Source organism: Diabrotica virgifera, chromosome 2 (genome assembly GCF_917563875.1).
Source record: "Diabrotica virgifera virgifera chromosome 2, PGI_DIABVI_V3a".
NCBI classification, from domain to species: Eukaryota; Metazoa; Arthropoda; class Insecta; order Coleoptera; family Chrysomelidae; genus Diabrotica; species Diabrotica virgifera.
The window spans coordinates 264,339,375-264,358,539 of NC_065444.1; the positions used below are offsets into that span (position 1 = coordinate 264,339,375).

Consider the following 19,165-nt stretch of genomic DNA (forward strand, 5'->3'; position numbering starts at 1 on the left):
TTTATTTAATAAAAATTATCTTGTTATATTATTATATACAATAGAAAGTTTTTTTTGTAGGAATTTTACGATTCTTTTATATTACGGAAATATGATAATTTCTTAATATCACATTTATTAGTATATTCACTGCATATTGCTATGGTTTATATTTTGTGTTAGTTATTTATCTAATAAAAATAAGTTTGTTTAATTATCACTCAATACTAACTTATTTCTACTAGAAAAAATTGAATGTATTCCCGAAATTTGAAGAAAACTAAAAATATCTCGGAAAGTAATAAGTTTAGATATAGGGAATGCTATATGAAAATGAAAGAGTATATTAAATACAATAATGTTGAAAAATAAAATATAGGGTGATCCATTTAAAAAAATAGAGAAAATCGTAATTTGGTTTTGTAGTTCACCCTGTATACAAATATTCGTCAATGATGTGAATTGGACTTAATTTAAAAACTACAGTATATTTTTTATCTTATTACATAAAACAAATTATTGTCTACGAATTACTTCTTTATATACAGGGTGCTAATCTCATAGTGATTTCGAAATAAAAATGGTCCTAACTTGTTAAATACTCTGTATAGTAATGCAAAACCACATATTATATGAACAAGAATTATGAGAGGAATATAAATATGAAAAAATATATAGGGTGTCCCATTTAAAAAATTATATGTTTGATATACCACGCAGTTACTGATCACCCTGTAGAAATGGACATATTTTCCAAGCGTGGAGAATATCATTGCCTACATTTTTTTTAAATAACTTTTCTCGATATTTTATACTATAATAGAGTTATCGACCGATCCCGCACTAAAAACTCACCCTGTATGTAAAACTAACACTTTCGATAGCGAATAAATCGAAAACTATTAATTTTATCAAAAAAATTTATAGAACATTTTTTGCTTAGAATGAACGTTTTTATCAACTTTTGTGGTCAAGATATAAAAAAAACTTTCCACCCCCGAGATGGGGTGATAGCCACCCCCATGGTAAAAGCGCCTTTCGACATCATATAGATTTTGATCCTTGGACTATCCACTACTTACTCTCAAATTTTCAAGCAAATCGATCCATTCTGTAAAAATTGCGAGGTGAAAAGCTTCGGTTCCTGGACTATTAGTCTTTTTTTTGTTCTTTATAGACTTCTTGAGATGTTTCGTCAGATTGCGGATCTAAGCTCAAAGCTCAACATCATTGAAAGGTTCGCTCAGCTAACCGGTTTCGCCCTCTCCCATTTTAAGTTTTTCTTTACATCTTTTTCCAGGTGCTCTGCCATTTTTAAGGTATTCTGAGTGAGACCACTTTGTTTGCTGTGACATTTTGTAAATAATTGTTTGTCCTTTTACTAGGATTCTGGCTAAAGTTCTTTACTAGTTTTCAAGTAAGCTTACTATTCTTTGCCATGTTCATATACTCAGTGACATTAGAAGTGTTACAACCAGAAGGAATCATTTCTTGCACTTAATTTTTTGGCGGCACAATGACTATATTTAAATCATGCTCTGATAACAATAGAGAGTTATTGCCAACGTCTTTTAAGTTGACCTGTAATAAAAGATCCTTTATTTTGACATATAAGCATGCGCAGTATTGCGTCTTTTATTTTTGTCTTTTAATAAAATACAGGCCGCCTGTATTTAAGGAAAATTAGAGGACACCTTTATTTTAATAAAAGTTCCTTTATTTTGACATAACGTGTCAAAAATGTGAAGAAAGGTCTAACTTGACTTGTATTTTGAATTTATCTTGTCGCTTCTTTAGGATTGATAATTTATGTATTGTGGGATTGATATTTGATTAAACTTTCATCATTAAAGTTGTATGTTGGGTTTTATTTATTAAAAACAACTCTAAGTAATATTCTGAGATATAGATTATTGATGTTTTGACCCAAACGAATATAGAAAAGAACATTTTATTGAAGCTTGAGTTATTACAAGAAGTTGTAAAAAGGAATATTACGTAAATAATTTTAAATTGTTACTAATTACAATGATCAGACTTAAAATATCAGTAACTCATTTATTAAACTCAATATATTTTACATTTTTCTATAGAAATAAATATTTATTGAAGATATAAGAGATTGAAGATATAAGATCAATAAATTTTAATGAAAGTTAGGATTTGTTAAAATTCTAGATTCAAAATAGAGTTCTATTCAACAGATATATAACAACAGGTTAACAAAATAAAACAAAGGTTCAAGTATTTATTTTTGAAAATTTAATCTTTTATAGATTAGAATCTATAAAGTTTTTAATCAAAAGTATTAATACACTTTCATTTTCATGCCATCTTCTTCTTTTGGTTCTTATCCGTTTCGAATGTTGGAAATCATATAGCAATCGTAACCTTGCTAGCTGCGATTCGAAACAGTTCCATTGATATTCTCCCTCTACCAGGTCTTCGCTTACCTTTCACTGTACCTTGCAATATGTACTGCAGCAGGGAGTAACGGTGCTGATTTATCATATGTGTCCCAGATACTGCAGTTTTATGCGTTTAATGGTAAACACAATCTCCAATTCCTTCTTCATTCCTCCTTGTTCGTGATCCATTTCATGCCATCAGTATTTGTTTATTTAAACATTGCCAAAAAAATTAATAAAAACCAGCATAAAGCTTAATTCTTCTATTATCTTTTTGTATATCGGGAAGTTTATATAACAGTATCCTTAGTATCTGTCTTTTCAGCTCCGGATAACTAGTTAACGGGAAGTTTTTCTCTGTCAGATATCTATTAGTATCTAATCTGTCAGATAAACTTCCTGATAACTAGTTATCCAGAGGTGAAAAGAAAGAAAGAGAGGGCCATAATGGATAAAAGATCAAACGCCAATAGCATGTATGTATATATTTATAAATTTATTATTTAAAACCTGCTAATGATCATAAAATACTTAAAATCAGTCACCAATATAATCTTTATATAAATTTATTAACAAACTGCAGTCCAATAAAAATAAAATTAGTTTAAGCGCTAGCTTTAAATGTCGAACAATAATTTTAAACAAACACACACACAATTTAGTCGCATTAGATTAGCTCCTGGTTGAAAATGTACTGCCACAGCTTCTATATCAATATCAACAGCACACTCATTTGCCAGTATTTCAACGTTTTCTCTATTATGTACTACTGCAATATGTAAAACTGAACAAGCTGATATTATTCTTTGAATAAAAGGTAACTTGCATCTCATTACATATGGTAAAATGGGAAATCTCTTCACAATACCAAATGTTCTTTCAATAACAATTCTTGAAGGGATTTGTGATGGATTATAAAAACACAACTTCTGTCTGAAAATTCTGGAATGGTGTCATTCGGTAGTTGTAGTTGAGGAATGGATATCCACTATTCCCTAATAATATATTCTCCAGAAATTCCCCATTACATATACCCATAATGCAAAAGTATTTAAAAACTCCTAAAATAGTATTTCCAATTTATTGCACTTCCATATTATTGAACGATGAGTATTATGGGATATATTATGTTGTTCTCTAAACATCTTTAAATGACAAAAGAATTAAATTTAACGTTTTACTCTTCAATTATCTTATTTTATATCGACAAATGGAATTTTATAGGTTATTTTTATATTTACAAAAATATTTCATGTCATTTGTCAAAATAAAAGATTCTTTAACTGCGTTTGCAATACCACTCTTTTAGACCCGTCCTGTATTTGTCCTTTATTAAAGTATCCTGTAATAAAGAATCCTTTATTTGCCGGTGGCAATAGAGAGATATCGAAACTCGGAGTTAAAAGTTCCTTTATTACAGGATCTTTTAATAAAGGACAAATACAGGACATGTGCAATGAGAGTTATCGAAACCACTGGAAACGCAGCTTTAAGAAATCTTTTATTTTGACAAATGACATTAAATAATTTTGTAAATGTAAAAATAACGTAAATAACCTATAAAATTCTATTTGTTACCTCCTTTAATAAGATCTTATAAATAAAAGATAAAAATTAAAATAAGATCGTTGAATTTAATTATTTTGTCATTTAAAGAACAACATAACCCATAATACTCATTGTACAACATGGAAGTGAAAAAATTAGAGATACTATATTAGTTGTTAAATACTTTTGCATACATATATGAAATGGAGAATTTATGAACAATGTATTTGCTAGGGTATATCCAGTGCTCAACCACCTAATGACACCATTGCAAAATCTTCAGACAGCAGTTGAAGTGCTATATAACTATTAATCACAAATTGCTTCAAGAATTATTGTTATTGAAAGAACATCTGGTATTTTGAAGAGAAGATTTTAAATATTAATATGTGAAATAAGATGCAAGTTACCTTTTATTCAAAGAATAATACGAGCTTCTTCAGTTTTACATGTACTAACAAATATGAAGGTGCTGCGATTTAATCCAACAAGCTGAGGTACATTTTCAACCAGGAGCAAATCTAGTGCAACTGCAACTAAATTTTGTGTGTTTGTTTGTGTTAAAATTATTCTCAATTTAAGGCAAGTTTAAATGGTTAATGTTGATAATTTTATTTTTATTGGACTGCAGTTTGCTAATAAGTTAAAAATAAATAGGTATAGTAATATAGTATATATAGTTTAATATTGGTGTCTGATTTTAAGTATTTTATTATTAGCAGTTTTTTAATAAATTTATAAATACATATTGGTGTTTGATTTTATGTATCCGTTAAAATATGTTATCACTTTCCGTTAAAAGGACTTCCACAACTAGCAAAAATATATGAACAAACAAATTGTTTTAACAGGTTTTGGAGAACCGTTGATACACAGATGCGTTGCAGAGCACATATAGGAAATTAAACAGATTGTGGATGAGTGGAATGCCCTATACAAAGCTCGAATGCCACAAAAGCGACTAAAATCCAGGAAAAGCTTCCTTGGAACAGTGCAGGATGAGTATTTTCCTCTTCCCTAGGTTCAATGGACCGGCCAATCTCTAGACCTAGACTTTAAAACAAAGGAAACTATGAATAGGATAAGAACAGGGGTCGCTCCAGTAAAATCAAACATTCTAAAATGGGGGCAAATAGACCAAGATGATGTGAACTGTGACTGGAGAAATACAGAATATGGAACATCGTCTTACATGCAGCAACTATCCTTGTACCCTCGAAGATTTGTGGCTCGGCAACAAAGATGGAACAGACATAGCCCAAACCCAAAACTGGGCTGAAATTCTATGTCCGGACATGATAAAGTAAAGTAAGTGTTTTAAAGGACAAAAATAATAGAGGAATTAGCTTTATGGTGGATGAATTATTTTGACAGTATATTTAAATAAACAAAAGCAGATGGCACGAAAATGAAAGTGTAATATTTTTGGTTCAAAACGTTATAGATTCTAATACATAAAGAATTAAAATTTCAAAAATAAATACTTAAACCGCTTAAACCTTTGATTTATTGTATGAACCCGTTTATATTTTAATACCATTTATGTTATATATCTGTTAAATTGAACTCAACCTTTGAATGCAGAATGTTAACTGTTAACAAATCCTAAACTTTTCCACAATGTCTCAAGTACCATGTATGATATATTTGTGCATTCAAATTACCTAATTGAAATTAGGTAGGTATATCTTATATTATATCTGTACTAAAAATATTTATTTCTATACAAAAATGTCTGGAGTTGTTGTAAAGAAATTCTATGCCTGATTATTGTAATTATTAAACACTTTAAAATTATTTACAAAAATTATAGGTATGTATTTAAATTCCTGTTTACAAACTTTTTGTAATAACTCAATGCTCTTAAATATTCTTTTTTATATTGATTTGGGTCAAAACATTAATAATCTATATCTGAGAATAAACTTTTGTCCCTTTCTTTATGAGTTCTTTTTAATAAACAAAACTTCAACTTAGATCAAAAATATCCAAAGATGTGGGATGTGATAAAAAGATAAAAACATAAATATAAATGAAGTTAGACGCCTTTCTTTTCTTGTTTCTTCTTTTTTTGACAAATTTTTCACATTTTTGACACGTTACGTCAAAATAAAGGATCCTTTATTAAAAGATTTTTGTCCTTTATTTTTCCTTAAATACAGGCGGCCTGTATTTTATTACAGGACAAAAATAAAGGACGTGATACTGCGCTTGCGTATATGTCAAAATAAAGGATCTTTTATTAAAGGACGATGTTAAATGGGGTTTCGATATCTCTCTAATAACTCTCTAATATCAATGTTTCATCTTTTATAGTTTTTGTAAAAATAAAGTTTTATCTTTAAATTTTTTTGTGAAAAGACCAATTTATGAAGACCCGTTGGTACAGAAATTTTCAGTTATTATTCCTGAGTCTAATTGTATCTGGGCGTCTGGGTATAGTTCTCCGAGCTCTTTGTTAGTTCTTATCCTATATGCTCCTGCTGTTCCATCCAGCGCAGGCTCAAAGATCTTCCTGAGGATTTTTCTTTCCCAAACACATAGTCTCTCTTCATTTGCCTTTGTTATCGTCAACGTTTCGCTTCCATACATCACTATGGACTACGGGTAATCAGTTGTAATATACTCAGTTGGTGTAATTGAAAAAAACTTCATTTGACCAACGATGAAAAAACTTTTTTGATAAGATTACCTCTATCTTATATATTTTAGTGTGCTGAGTCCGAAAAGCTTATTAAAAATGCTGTATCACCCACCACTCTTTCACAATTTAACATTTAAAATTGCATAATTACCTTTGAAACCAAGATGACTACTAAGGGAAAAAAGCTTGTATTGCATTCAAACAAGTTGTAACCAAGTTTTTAGGTAATGTGAAAGACCCTAATTACGACCTTATATTAGCTAATTTATTAGATAAGTTTTTTAGATATTAGATAAGATTTAAGATTTGGGATGTCAAATGAGTCTCAAAATCCACCTTTTGCATAACCATCTTGCCTTTTTCCCTGAAAATCTGTTGGTCACTTCATCGGGAACAACAGAGTGCCTCGCATAGGAGAAAAAGCTACTTCAGAAGTTTTAAATAAAAAAGAGAAAGAAAATACAAAAACATTGACTCCTGAAAAGATTGCACAGACCTATACTATTACAAAATAAGAATTAGATAAAAGGTTTTATTCTAATATACCATTTTAATGTATTTCGGTATTTTGTCTTTTTCAAATTATTATAATGTATAATAAACCAGTGTCATATTGTGGGAAAACTATGGGTGATACGTAAAATCTAATTTCAGATTCTTTTTTAGCGCCAAAAATAGATAGGATTCACATAAGTTTGTAAGAAAAGTTTTATAAATTTTTTTTTTGTTCCGCGTGCGCGCGGAACTTTTATCTATTACTGTCTATTACTCTTTATATCAAATTGTTGCTTCGCTCGTTGATACTGAAGTATTATTTTAGTTGATTTAGCAAGAAAGACCAAAAAAGTATTTTTGTGAAGTAGTAATGTGCACAAGCCGTGTAAGTCATAAAAACTTTCATTCATTCATTCGAAATGCATTCGGCTGGTACAATAGTGCAGTAAAATACTAACAAGTAACAAATATAGCGTGTTCGGTAAATCTTAATTAAAATAACTGATCTTCTCCAATAAAAGTATCGTAAATTATTTTATGGGAGTTAGAAATAGAAATCCTTAATGCGCTTTGATATCTGTTTTCAAGGTTTTGTGTTGCGCTGTCTCTAAAAGTAAATAGTGGAATATTTTGCAGGAATGTTTCTATATAAGTGTACTCCGCACTTATTTAGGTGGGAAGGTGTAATTTCCACTAAATAGACAGTTGCGTTTATATTTTGTTTGTTTTCTAGAACTCTAAAAGCAAAAACAAAACCAAAACTCTTGTTTTGTTTCCATTAAGAAGATACATCAGCTTTTTCTTCTTCATGTACCAAGTCCTTTCAGAACGTTGGTTTTCCATCATAGCTATCTTAATTTTATTCACTGCCATCGTAAATAGCAAGCTTGTATCAACCCCAAACCAATCTCGCAAGTTCTTCCACCATGAGGATCTTCTTCGTCCTAGACTACGTTTTCCTGCTATTTTCCCTTACATAATATTTTGTTGCTACCTAGATTTGGGACCTCTCATTACATGTCTGAAATACTTCAGTTTTCTCTTCTTGATGCTTTTTATGATTTCAATAGTCTTGCTGAGACATTCTAGTATTGTGGAGTTTCGAATCTTCTCCACCCAAAAAACTTTTAAAATTCTTCTATAGCACCACATTTCGAAAGCCTCAAGGCGATTTAGATTCATTTTATTCACAGTCCAGGACTCGACACCATAAAATGACCGAGAACACGTAGCAGCGAAGTAGGCGGATCCTCAATGCCAATGTAGATCTAATTTCGCCGTGAGTCCCTGCGTTACAATTTAATTGATCATCATCATCATTCTCTTTGCCTTATCCCTATGCGGGGTCGGCTTCCCTAATTGCATTTCTGCACACAATTCTATCTTGGGTCATATCAATGTTAATCCCCTTTACCAACATGTCCTGCCTTATCGTCTCCACCCAGGTCTTCTTTGGTCTTCCTCTCCTACTCCTTCCAGGAATCTGCACTTCAGCTATTCTTCGTATTAGGTGATTAACGTCTCGACGTTGAACATGACCAAACCATCTTAACCTATGCTCTCTCATTTTGGCATCAATTGGTGCCACACCTAGACTTCTCCTAATATGCTCATTTCTAATTTTATCCTTCTTTGTCACTCCACTCATCCATCTAAGCATTCTTATTTCCGCCACATGCATTCGTTGTTCCTCTTTCTTTTTCACTGCCCAACATTCAGTTCCGTACATCATAGCCGGTCTTATGGCTGTTTTATAGAATTTTCCCTTCAGCTTCATTGGAATTTTTCTGTCACACAACACACCACTCGCTTCTTTCTACTTCATCCATCCAGCCCTAATTCTACTGCATGCATCTCCATCTATTTCTCCATTACACCATCCAAAGATACCATTTTATTTGTAGTAGCTCCATCTTTAAATGAACATTCCAAATACTCTGTTTTTGTCCTACTAAGTTTTAAACCTGTTTCCTCCAGAGCTTGTCTCCACTGTTCCAGTTTTTGTTCCAAGTCTCTTTCACTATTTCCTACTAACACGACATCATCAGCATACATTAAGCACCATGGAATGTTACCCTGTAGTTTCGCTGTTATCTGGTCCAAAACTAATGAGAATAAATACGGACTAAGCACAGGGCCTTGGTGCAATCCTACTTTCACATGAAATTTATCAGTCTCTCCCACACCTGTCCTAACACTAATCGTTACTCCTTCATACATATCCCTCACAATCTTTACATATTCACCAGGTACTCCTTTCTTATTGAGTGCCCACCACAGAATCTCTCGAGGAACTCTATCATATGCTTTCTCAAAATCAATGAATACCATATGAGCGTTTGTTTCTTTACTCCTGTATTTTTCCATCAACTGCCTTATAATGAAAATTGCATCTGTTGTTGATCTACCCTGCATAAAGCCAAATTGATTACAATTTAATTGATATCCAAGGTAAACAATTAGATCGATTATGAAACCGTCTATTATTACAAAACATGTTTTTTAATGGCATGGACTTTATGTCAATCAGCCAGTCACAATATGAGGTACTTAGTGTCATGTGTAGTGTGTATGTTGAGTAAGTGTCTTGTTTTTTTGCAAAGTCGACGTCATTGTCTTTGCAAAGAGACGCTAATTGTATCCGAACGTCTGCGGTCCCTCCGGTGAGTACCGATCCCACAAGAACAGACACTATTTTCATTTACTAATTTATAATAAACGAAAAATTTCTGACCCTGGTGAGATTCGAACTCACGACCATTCGGAACTTTCGATCCAAAGGTAGGCGCTCTTACCACTAAGCCATAGAGGGGGTTAACAATTAGATCAACTTGCTCAAGTTTGGTATTATTTACAAAGACGATTTTATATTCTGTTGTTATGTTAAGATCCAGACCTACTTCCTTATAACTCTCAACGACACTATCAAGTAATGTTTGCATATCTTTTTGAGTAGAAGCTAGGAGTACTGTGTCGTCCCCATATCGCAAATTATTGATGACTTCACCGTTCAAAATAATTATTCCTTCTTGTTTTTCAGAAAGTGCATTTCTGAAAACTCTTTCGGAGTAAACATTGAAAAGCAGGGACGACAAGAGGCACCCCTGCCGTACTCCTCTTTTAATATGAAGAGCCTGTAATTCAAAACCGTCTACTAAAACTGATGTTTTTTGATTCCAATACAAATTTGCAATTATGCAAATGTCTGCCATTCAAGCCAATGTCTTTTAGAACTTCGATTAATATTGAGTGCTTAACACGATCAAATGGCTTTTGTAAGTCAATAAATCAACACTATATGTCTATAAAATAACAGTATACATCAGCGGGTTACAATATTCTTTCGAGATATAGCAGCCGCACCGTTTTTCGAAAGTTCTGCGAACCTTGCGAACCGTGCGTCAGCAGTACGTGACACTATCAAAGACGAAGGGACCCTATTGTGATAATAGACTCAGAGGCGCGCTAAATGTTGCCAAATCAGTTTAGTTCGATTTCTTGGTATAGATAATCGATTTTAATAGTTCCAATATGACACAAAATCTAGGCATGGGATGAAAAAGTTTATATTTGAAGAAAGTGTATTTGTTTGTTCTTCTCAATGGCGGTACAGACTCGTTTTTGTAATATTTTATTTAATTATAGAGTAATTTCCACATACTAACATATTTGTCAAATTGGGTACCGTCATTCTTTACTATACTACGTATATCCGTATATGTGTGCCAAATAACTCGACAAAATATTCAAAATTAAAGCTGCAATCTTGGAATGCGTTTTTCGTCTTGATGACGTGCTGATTTGGCCTCTTATTTAAGTGGACTACATTTTGTTCGAGGTTTGTTTTTGTTTTGAATCCTTTCCCACCGGTTGTTACTCACGAGAAAGTCAAAGTACAGTTTTTTCTTCAATAACCAACCAACATATTTAGAGAAGATTTTTTTATTCTTAATTGTCTCTGTTCGATACTGAATTCCTTGAAGAAAAGAGTTTATTTCTGTTATTTCCTCACTTATTTGTATTGTAAACAAATGTATTCATTCCATTTGGCTGATATACACGTGCTCGGCACGAGTAGATCGTTTGTTGACTTGTAAATTTGGATTTTGAATGAACTTTATCACTGCTATTATTTTTTTCATTACAAACAAACTGACACGACACAATTATGAAGCGTACTGTTAAGATGGCTCCTTTTCGATAAACCATATAATATATATATATATATATATATATATATATATATATATATATATATATATATATATATCATTTTTAAACTTATAGTTGTGCTAGCAAACTAAAAGAGTCATTAATATTCAGCTCAGCGGGGCACTGTTGATCGAAATGTGTACTTAAATATTGTATAAGGGATTATTCCATAAAATCGGTAGATCCTTTGTTGATAGAATTTTACACCTTGAAGAATAGCACCCCGCTGAGCTGAATAATGACTCTTTTATATACAATACAGGGTGTCCCGAAAAGATTGGTCATAAATTATACCACAGATTCTGGGGTTAAAAATAGGTTGATTGAACCTCACTTACCTATATGCAATAGTGCACACAAAAAACGTTACAGCCCTTTAAAGTTACAAAATGAAAATCATTTCTTTTTCATATATCGAAAACTCTCAGAGATTTTTTATTGAAAATGGACATGTGGCATTTTTATGGCAGCAACATCTTAAAAAAAACTTAAAGTGAAATTTGTACACCCCATAAAAATTTTATGGGGGTTTTGTTCCCTTAAATCCCCTCAAACTTTTGTGTCCGTTCCAATTAAATTATTATTGTGGCACCATTAGTTAAACACAATGTTTTTAAAACTTTTTTGCCTCTTAGTACTTTTTCGATAAGCGTGTTTATCGAGATATTTTGAATATTTGTCGAATCCACCACATATTTGTATATGGTTAAGTACGATTATATAATAGAGAGCTGGTAATAATCTGAAAATTTATTTATATGTAATTTACATTTTTAGGTATATTTTGAAAAAGAAGCTACATTTCGATAAAAGGTGACTTATGAAAAAAAGACTAAGAGGCAAAAGTTTTAAAAACACTGTGTTTAACTAATGGTACCACAATAATAGTTTAATTGGAACGTACACAAACATTTGGGGGGTTTAATGGAACAAAACCCCCATAAAATTTTTACATAAATATATTGAAAAGGAAGCCGCATCTCGAAAAAAACTGACTTATCGAAAAAATACTATAGGGCAAAAAAGTTTTAAAAACGTTGTGTTTAACTTATGGTACCACAATAATGAATTAATTGGAACGTACACAAAAGTTTGGGGGGGGGGGGTTTAAGGTAACAAAATCCCTATAAAATTTTTATGGGGTGGAAAAATTTCACTATAATTTTGTTTTAAGATGTTCCTGCCATAAGAATGATACATGTCCATTTTCAATAAAAAATCTGTAATAGTTTTCGATATATTGAAAAAAATCGATTTCCATGTTATAACTTCAAAGTGTTCAAAAGCTTTGCGAGGCTTTTCGAGATCTGTCAAATTTTGACTGTGATTATAACGTGATTGATAGCTTTGGACTTTCATTCTTTTTTACATACAGTTAAATTATTAAAACCAAGTTACCATGAAAACAGTGATATTAGCTCTAATATCTTAAGAACATTCTTAGAGAATTGGCCAGACTCTGTAAATAAAAATATATATACAGATGCATCTAAGACGTTAGTTGGCACTGGATGTGCATTTTACATACCTGCTACTAAAACAGAAAAATGTTTAAGTTAGGCCATGATTTTTCTATCTTCAGTGCTGAAGCCATAGCAATTTATGAGGCCCTGCAATATTTTAAAGAATCAGAAGATATATCTACAACAATTATTTCCGATTCACTCTCTGTTCTTCTTGCTATTCAAACTATAGATTTTCCTAATGACAATTCAAATATTTATATCCTACTAATTAAGAAAATCCTTTTTGAAATTCATAAAAATAAAAGAAAAGTGAACTTTTTATGGGTTAAGGCTCATATAGGACTAACGCATAATGAATATGTTGATAGTTTGGCTAAGAAAGCTATTGAGTATGGTACTTCAAATAATCGTAAGTTTTGCATATCTGATTTAGTTAACTAACACTATTAAGCATCGAGTTAAAAATCAGTGGAGTCAATCATGGCGAGATCTTTGTAAACAATCCAAATCTCAGTATTCACTGATTCAACCTTCTCTTCCGAATATATATTGGTTTAAAAATTATGTAGTACCTCGAAGATATATAACAACATTAATTAGAATGAAGTTTGGACATGCTTGTTTCCCTCTACATCTATCAAGAATGTGGGTGGTTTGAATCACACTTTCTTTGAGTGCACAAAATACATTCCATACATCTATAATTTAATCGAAGATTTAATAAAATGTAATGTTTTTCCACCTTTCAATGTATCCCATCTATTGTCTCTGAATAGCAAAAATATATATGATTGTTTAATGAAATTTATCTGTGAAACTAAAATTAACCTCTAAACTTTTAATCCTGATAATTTGATATATTATGTACATATGAAAAAAAGAAGAAGAAGAAGATGTATAATGGAGAAATGTGGTGAGCAACTTGGACAGTCCATAGCGGCGAGCTGCAGCTTTTGAACTGAGTAGAGAGCTGTGGACGAGTTTGCTATGGAACTCTAAGGACCTCATTGCCTTCTTTATGTATGAATAGAAAACAAAAAGTTGTGACTGGCTAATTGACACCCAAGTCTATGCCAAAAAACAAAAAAAAAAACTTCAAAGGGCTGTAACTTTTTTTTTGAGCACATTTGTACTAAGGTAAGTTAGGTTAAATCGAACTATTTTTGACTCCAGAATGTCTGTTATGATTTATGACCAATATTTTCGGCACACCTTGTATAGTTCTGCTGAGCGGGGTTCCATTGTTCGAGTGGTCAAATTATATGTACATATAAACAAAGGTTTAATTTTATAAAACAGGTAGATCCATTGTTTATGGAATTTCTTAACTCTGGCAATAGCACCCCGCTCAGCTGAATATTAATGACCCTCTAGATAGTTGGCCAGACTTTACAGAATGGTATAGTATATTGTGCAACAAGTGCAGAAAGGTACTAATTCCTCACGAGTTTGAAAAGTTGCGGTACGAGCGCAAGCGAGTGCCGCAATTCAAACGAGTGAGAAATTACCTTTCTGCACGTGTTTCACACTATACTTTTTCTACAAGCACAGTTTTTCCTAAAAATAAAAATCACAATTTCCAAACGACGATTAATTATAATAGGTACCTATGTGATAAATTTTAAACTGTATTTAATTAATACCTACTAATCAATTTAAATTCCTTATACCTAAATAAATTGCACAGAAATCAGTTAAAAAATTAATGCACTGCCTTAATTTGTTTAAATTTAAACAATTATTACACATTATTGACATTATATTTATGCAGTCACGGATTTACACAAAACCTACTTCATTCGACGTCTCTTGCACAGGTTGCTAAATCCTTATTGGTTATTTGATAATTATAAAATGTTTAATAAGAATAAAATTGTAAAATAAAACAGTTGTAACATCCATAATTTAGTTTCTATGCTATAGTTAAATATAATAATTGTCTTATAGGTTATATATTTGTCTAAAGTTTAACCACGGATGTAAACAGAATATAACGTTACTCAGAATGCGGTAGTCCACGGATGTAAACAGAATATAACGTTACTCAGAATGAGGTAGTCAACTGTGCAGAAAAGAACTTTGCGGCACAGAAACGTCACTTTGCGGCACAGAAACGTCACTTTTCTGCACACTAATGTCAAATATCTTATACTGTGAGAAAATATCAAGTTTGCTAACATAAAACCGTGCAGAAAAGTGCACTTTGAATAGTGGTTGTAGAAAATAGTATATTGTGCAACAAGTGCAGAAAGATACTAATTTCTCACGAGTTTGAAAAGTTGCGGTACGAGCGCAAGCGAGTGCCGCAATTCAAACGAGTGAGAAATTATCTTTCTGCACGTGTTTCACACTATACTTTTTCTACAAGCACAGTTTTTCCTAAAAATAAAAATCACAATTTCCAAACGACGATTAATTATAATAGGTACCTATGTGATAAATTTTAAACTGTATTTAATTAATACCTACTAATCAATTTAAATTCCTTATACCTAAATAAATTGCACAGAAATCAGTTAAAAAATTAATGCACTGCCTTAATTTGTTTAAATTTAAACAATTATTACACATTATTGACATTATATTTATGCAGTCACGGATTTACACAAAACCTACTTCATTCGACGTCTCTTGCACAGGTTGCTAAATCCTTATTGGTTATTTGATAATAATTATAAAATGTTTAATAAGAATAAAATTGTAAAATAAAACAGTTGTAACATCCATAATTTAGTTTCTATGCTATAGTTAAATATAATAATTGTCTTATAGGTTATATATTTATCTAAAGTTTAACCACGGATGTAAACAGAATATAACGTTACTCAGAATGCGGTAGTCCACGGATGTAAACAGAATATAACGTTACTCAGAATGAGGTAGTCAACTGTGCAGAAAAGAACTTTGCGGCACAGAAACGTCACTTTGCGGCACAGAAACGTCACTTTTCTGCACACTAATGTCAAATATCTTATACTGTGAGAAAATATCAAGTTTGCTAACATAAAACCGTGCAGAAAAGTGCACTTTGAATAGTGGTTGTAGAAAAAATATTTTTCCAAATTAGCTGGATCTCTGTGTTAAGCCGTACTCAAACGACTCGTGTATTACTTGGCGAATAATCGTTACTTGCGTATACTTGCTATGTCATCTGAGTGGGTTACTAGTACAATTATTTATCACTCGCTAGCGCTCGTTGAAAGACGGCTCACGGAAGAGGGTCCGGACAAATAATACCGGACAGAAAATCCCCACAAATTATCCCTGGACAAAAAATTCCCGGACAAAAAATTCCCGGACAAAAAATCCCCGAACAAAAAATTCCCGGACAGAAAAACCCCGGGCAAAAAATCCCCGGACAAATAATCTCCGGACAAAAAATCCCCACAAAAAATCCCGGACAAAAAATCCCCAAGAAATATTGGCTGTCTAATAGTTATCTAAAAGTTTTCCCGAAATTTTAACAAATTTCGAATTCCAATTCCATGCTAAGAACTTCAAATTTTAACTGACAAAAGAGTTTTTTCAAAAATTGTGGAAGATATGGGGAATTAGCTAAGACCCCGTTCTCATGTCAGGCGCTTAACGCGCGTTTTGACAACGCGCGATTACAACTACATACATTTTACTGAAGATCGTTCACATGTAACGCGCGTTTTAGGTCATTAAGACGCGCGTTGGCATGTGAACGGTCGCAAGTAAAATGTATCGTCGCTGATTTGCAAAAAGATGCCAAGTGACATTTTATTCAAAAGAGGGGTTATATGCAAAAATGATAGGTACGAAGGGTCTACCTATTCTGTAAAAAGGGGACAAGTGTATTACTTATTGCTGTTGAGATAGTCTCATAATTTTTTGGCGCCAAGTAACATTTTTTCTCAAACTGGTTGTGTAAAATGGGGTTAAGTTCCACTTAGTAAAAATATAAAAATGTTACTTGGCCCCTTTTTGCAAATCAGCGACGGTGTGTAGTTGTAATCGCGCGTTATCAAAATGCGCGTTAAGCGCCTGTCATGAAAACGGGGCCTTGGCTCATTCCCCATATTTTCCATGATTTTTGAAAAAACTCACACTTTTTTGTCATGCATAAACAAATAAAATTAACAAAAATATAACACAAATAATAAAGTTTTCAGCGTGGAATTGGAATTCGAAATTTGTTAAAATTTCAGGAAAACTTTAAGAGAGCTATTCGACAGCAAATATTTCTTGGGGATTTTTTGTCCGGCATTTTTTGTGGAGATATTTTTTCCAAAAAAATTTGTGGGGATTATTTGTCCGGGATTTTTTGTCCAGGAATAATTTGTGGGGATTTTTTGTCCGGGATTATTTCGTCGTCGTCACTGCAAAACTCACTAAGTCCATTTTTGTCAAAATTGAGTTAAGTGTACTGATCGATTCACAATATCAATTTTCATAGTCTGGCAGATATAACGAAGTCCTACAAAGCACGTAGAGTTGGCTGCCTAAAGCACTGAATATACTTAAGTCCAAAATTACCATTTTGTTATCAGGCAGAAGTCACTAACTGGACGTAATGATGTTTGCATGATTACGATGAGACAGATACTAGTAAAGAGTATCAGTAAATGAACGATAATATCAATAAGTTATTTTGTATTTGTTGTCTCTTTCTATAACAAACGTTTGTTGTTTATAAAAAAAGACAGCAGATACAAAATCAGTGATTGATATGATCGTTCATGGGTAATCTTTCATTTTTCCGACTGTAGTGTGAGCACGACATGTTGATTTGTGTAGATCGTAATTGTTGTGTTTTTTAGGAGTAAAAAATATTTTGTAAATTACTTTTTACGAATTGTTTTATAGAGAAGTGTTAATAGACAAATCGAAAATGCAATCTAGAAGAGGAAGACTCTGATTCTACAGATGATAACGGTAGTTATATGATTGATTCTTTATGAAATGAAAGATTCTTAACTTGACTTTTTTGTACAAGGCCAAGAGACATGCAGGAAAAGAAGTCGATGGAGTAAAGGAGATAGGTCTCAGTGGAAGCGTCATTTAATAAAAAATCGTAGGAACCTGGGTAAATTGTATGTTACGAAAGCAGGAGAATTCCCACCAAAAACTCCGAAACATGTAAACTGTTCTCGTTGCAGATTTCACTGCACAGACAATTTTAGTGAAAAAGAAAGGATGCAATTGTGTTCCAAGTACTAGGAACTTGAATCGTATAATCGAAAAAAAGATTTCATTTTACAGAATGTAAAATTACATACACCAAGAAGACAACAGCCTCGACAAGAATGTGGCAAATGTGGCCACAAGTAGTGATGTATCACCCTTATACTACAGTAGAAAATTATCTGCCTTTAATTTACGCATTTACGAAGGAGCTCCCCCAAATAATGCACACTGTTTTACCTGGACTGAACTTAATGGTGCCAGAGGGAGCTTAGAAATTGCGACATGTTTGTATCGCTATTTAAAAAACCTAGGTACCTAAATTGGTACCTAAAATAGGTACCAATTTGTCATCGCAATGCTGTATTATTGTGTTCATGTGTTATCTGGTCACAATATTACTGTTCTCGAGCAGAAGTTTCTAGAGTTAGGACATACGATGATGGAATACGACAGTATGCATAGCGCCATCGAGAGAGAAAAAATTTATGTAGCAGTACACACGCTTCATGACTGGAAAAATATTTTTGTCAAAGCTAGATCTAAATGAGGCATCAAAAAGAAGGACCCTTATATGTAGTCTATGAGTTACACAATATTCAGATTTTATTAACAGGAAACTACTTGCGAAAAATATGTTAAAAAACACAAAACTAAATAAATCTGGTGAAAAAGTTAGGTGGTTGCAAATAAAATGTTTCAGATTGTAGAGGGAATATCCAGGAATCATCATATATCGCTACGAGCACTACGGTCCCTACTTTGAACTCAGTATTTATGAAAGAGAAAGACCTCCAACACAAGCCGGGCTTATCACATCAACAGGCTTACGTAGGTATGCGTCCAATTTCGTTAGCAAAATTTAATGATTTACAGAAATTATGCACTACCGAAGTTATTCCTTCGGAGTTCCATGCTTGGTATTCTTCTCTGCCAACCTCCAATTCGGTTATTGACAGAAATGCTGAGCCCAGTATTTATAGCAATAGTGAATCAGAGGGAAGCTAAGATGAACAGCGGATCTAAACTCATTGAATTTTTGTTTTCATTTCTATAAATGTGTTTATTTTAGTGAGTTACTTTAATTTAAGTAATAAATAATGTTCATAATGTGTTTAAGTAATTCACCAAATTTACCTTTTACCAACTTGCCAAAAATCACTAAGTCCATTAAATATTGTTTTTGACCAAATAACATTGATTTCAAATAATATAGTGTATTCACATCTCAAAGCATTACTAGACTTGTACGATTGCATCGGTAA

At 32.3% G+C, this 19,165-nt stretch overlaps 1 protein-coding gene across 11 annotated transcripts in view; it reads left to right on the top strand.

Annotated features, from left to right (window-relative positions):
- LOC126880616 (NAD(+) hydrolase sarm1) overlaps window positions 1-19,165 on the top strand; it is a 496,620-nt gene that overhangs the window by 373,698 nt on the left and 103,757 nt on the right. The gene's annotated exons all lie outside the window — the stretch shown is intronic.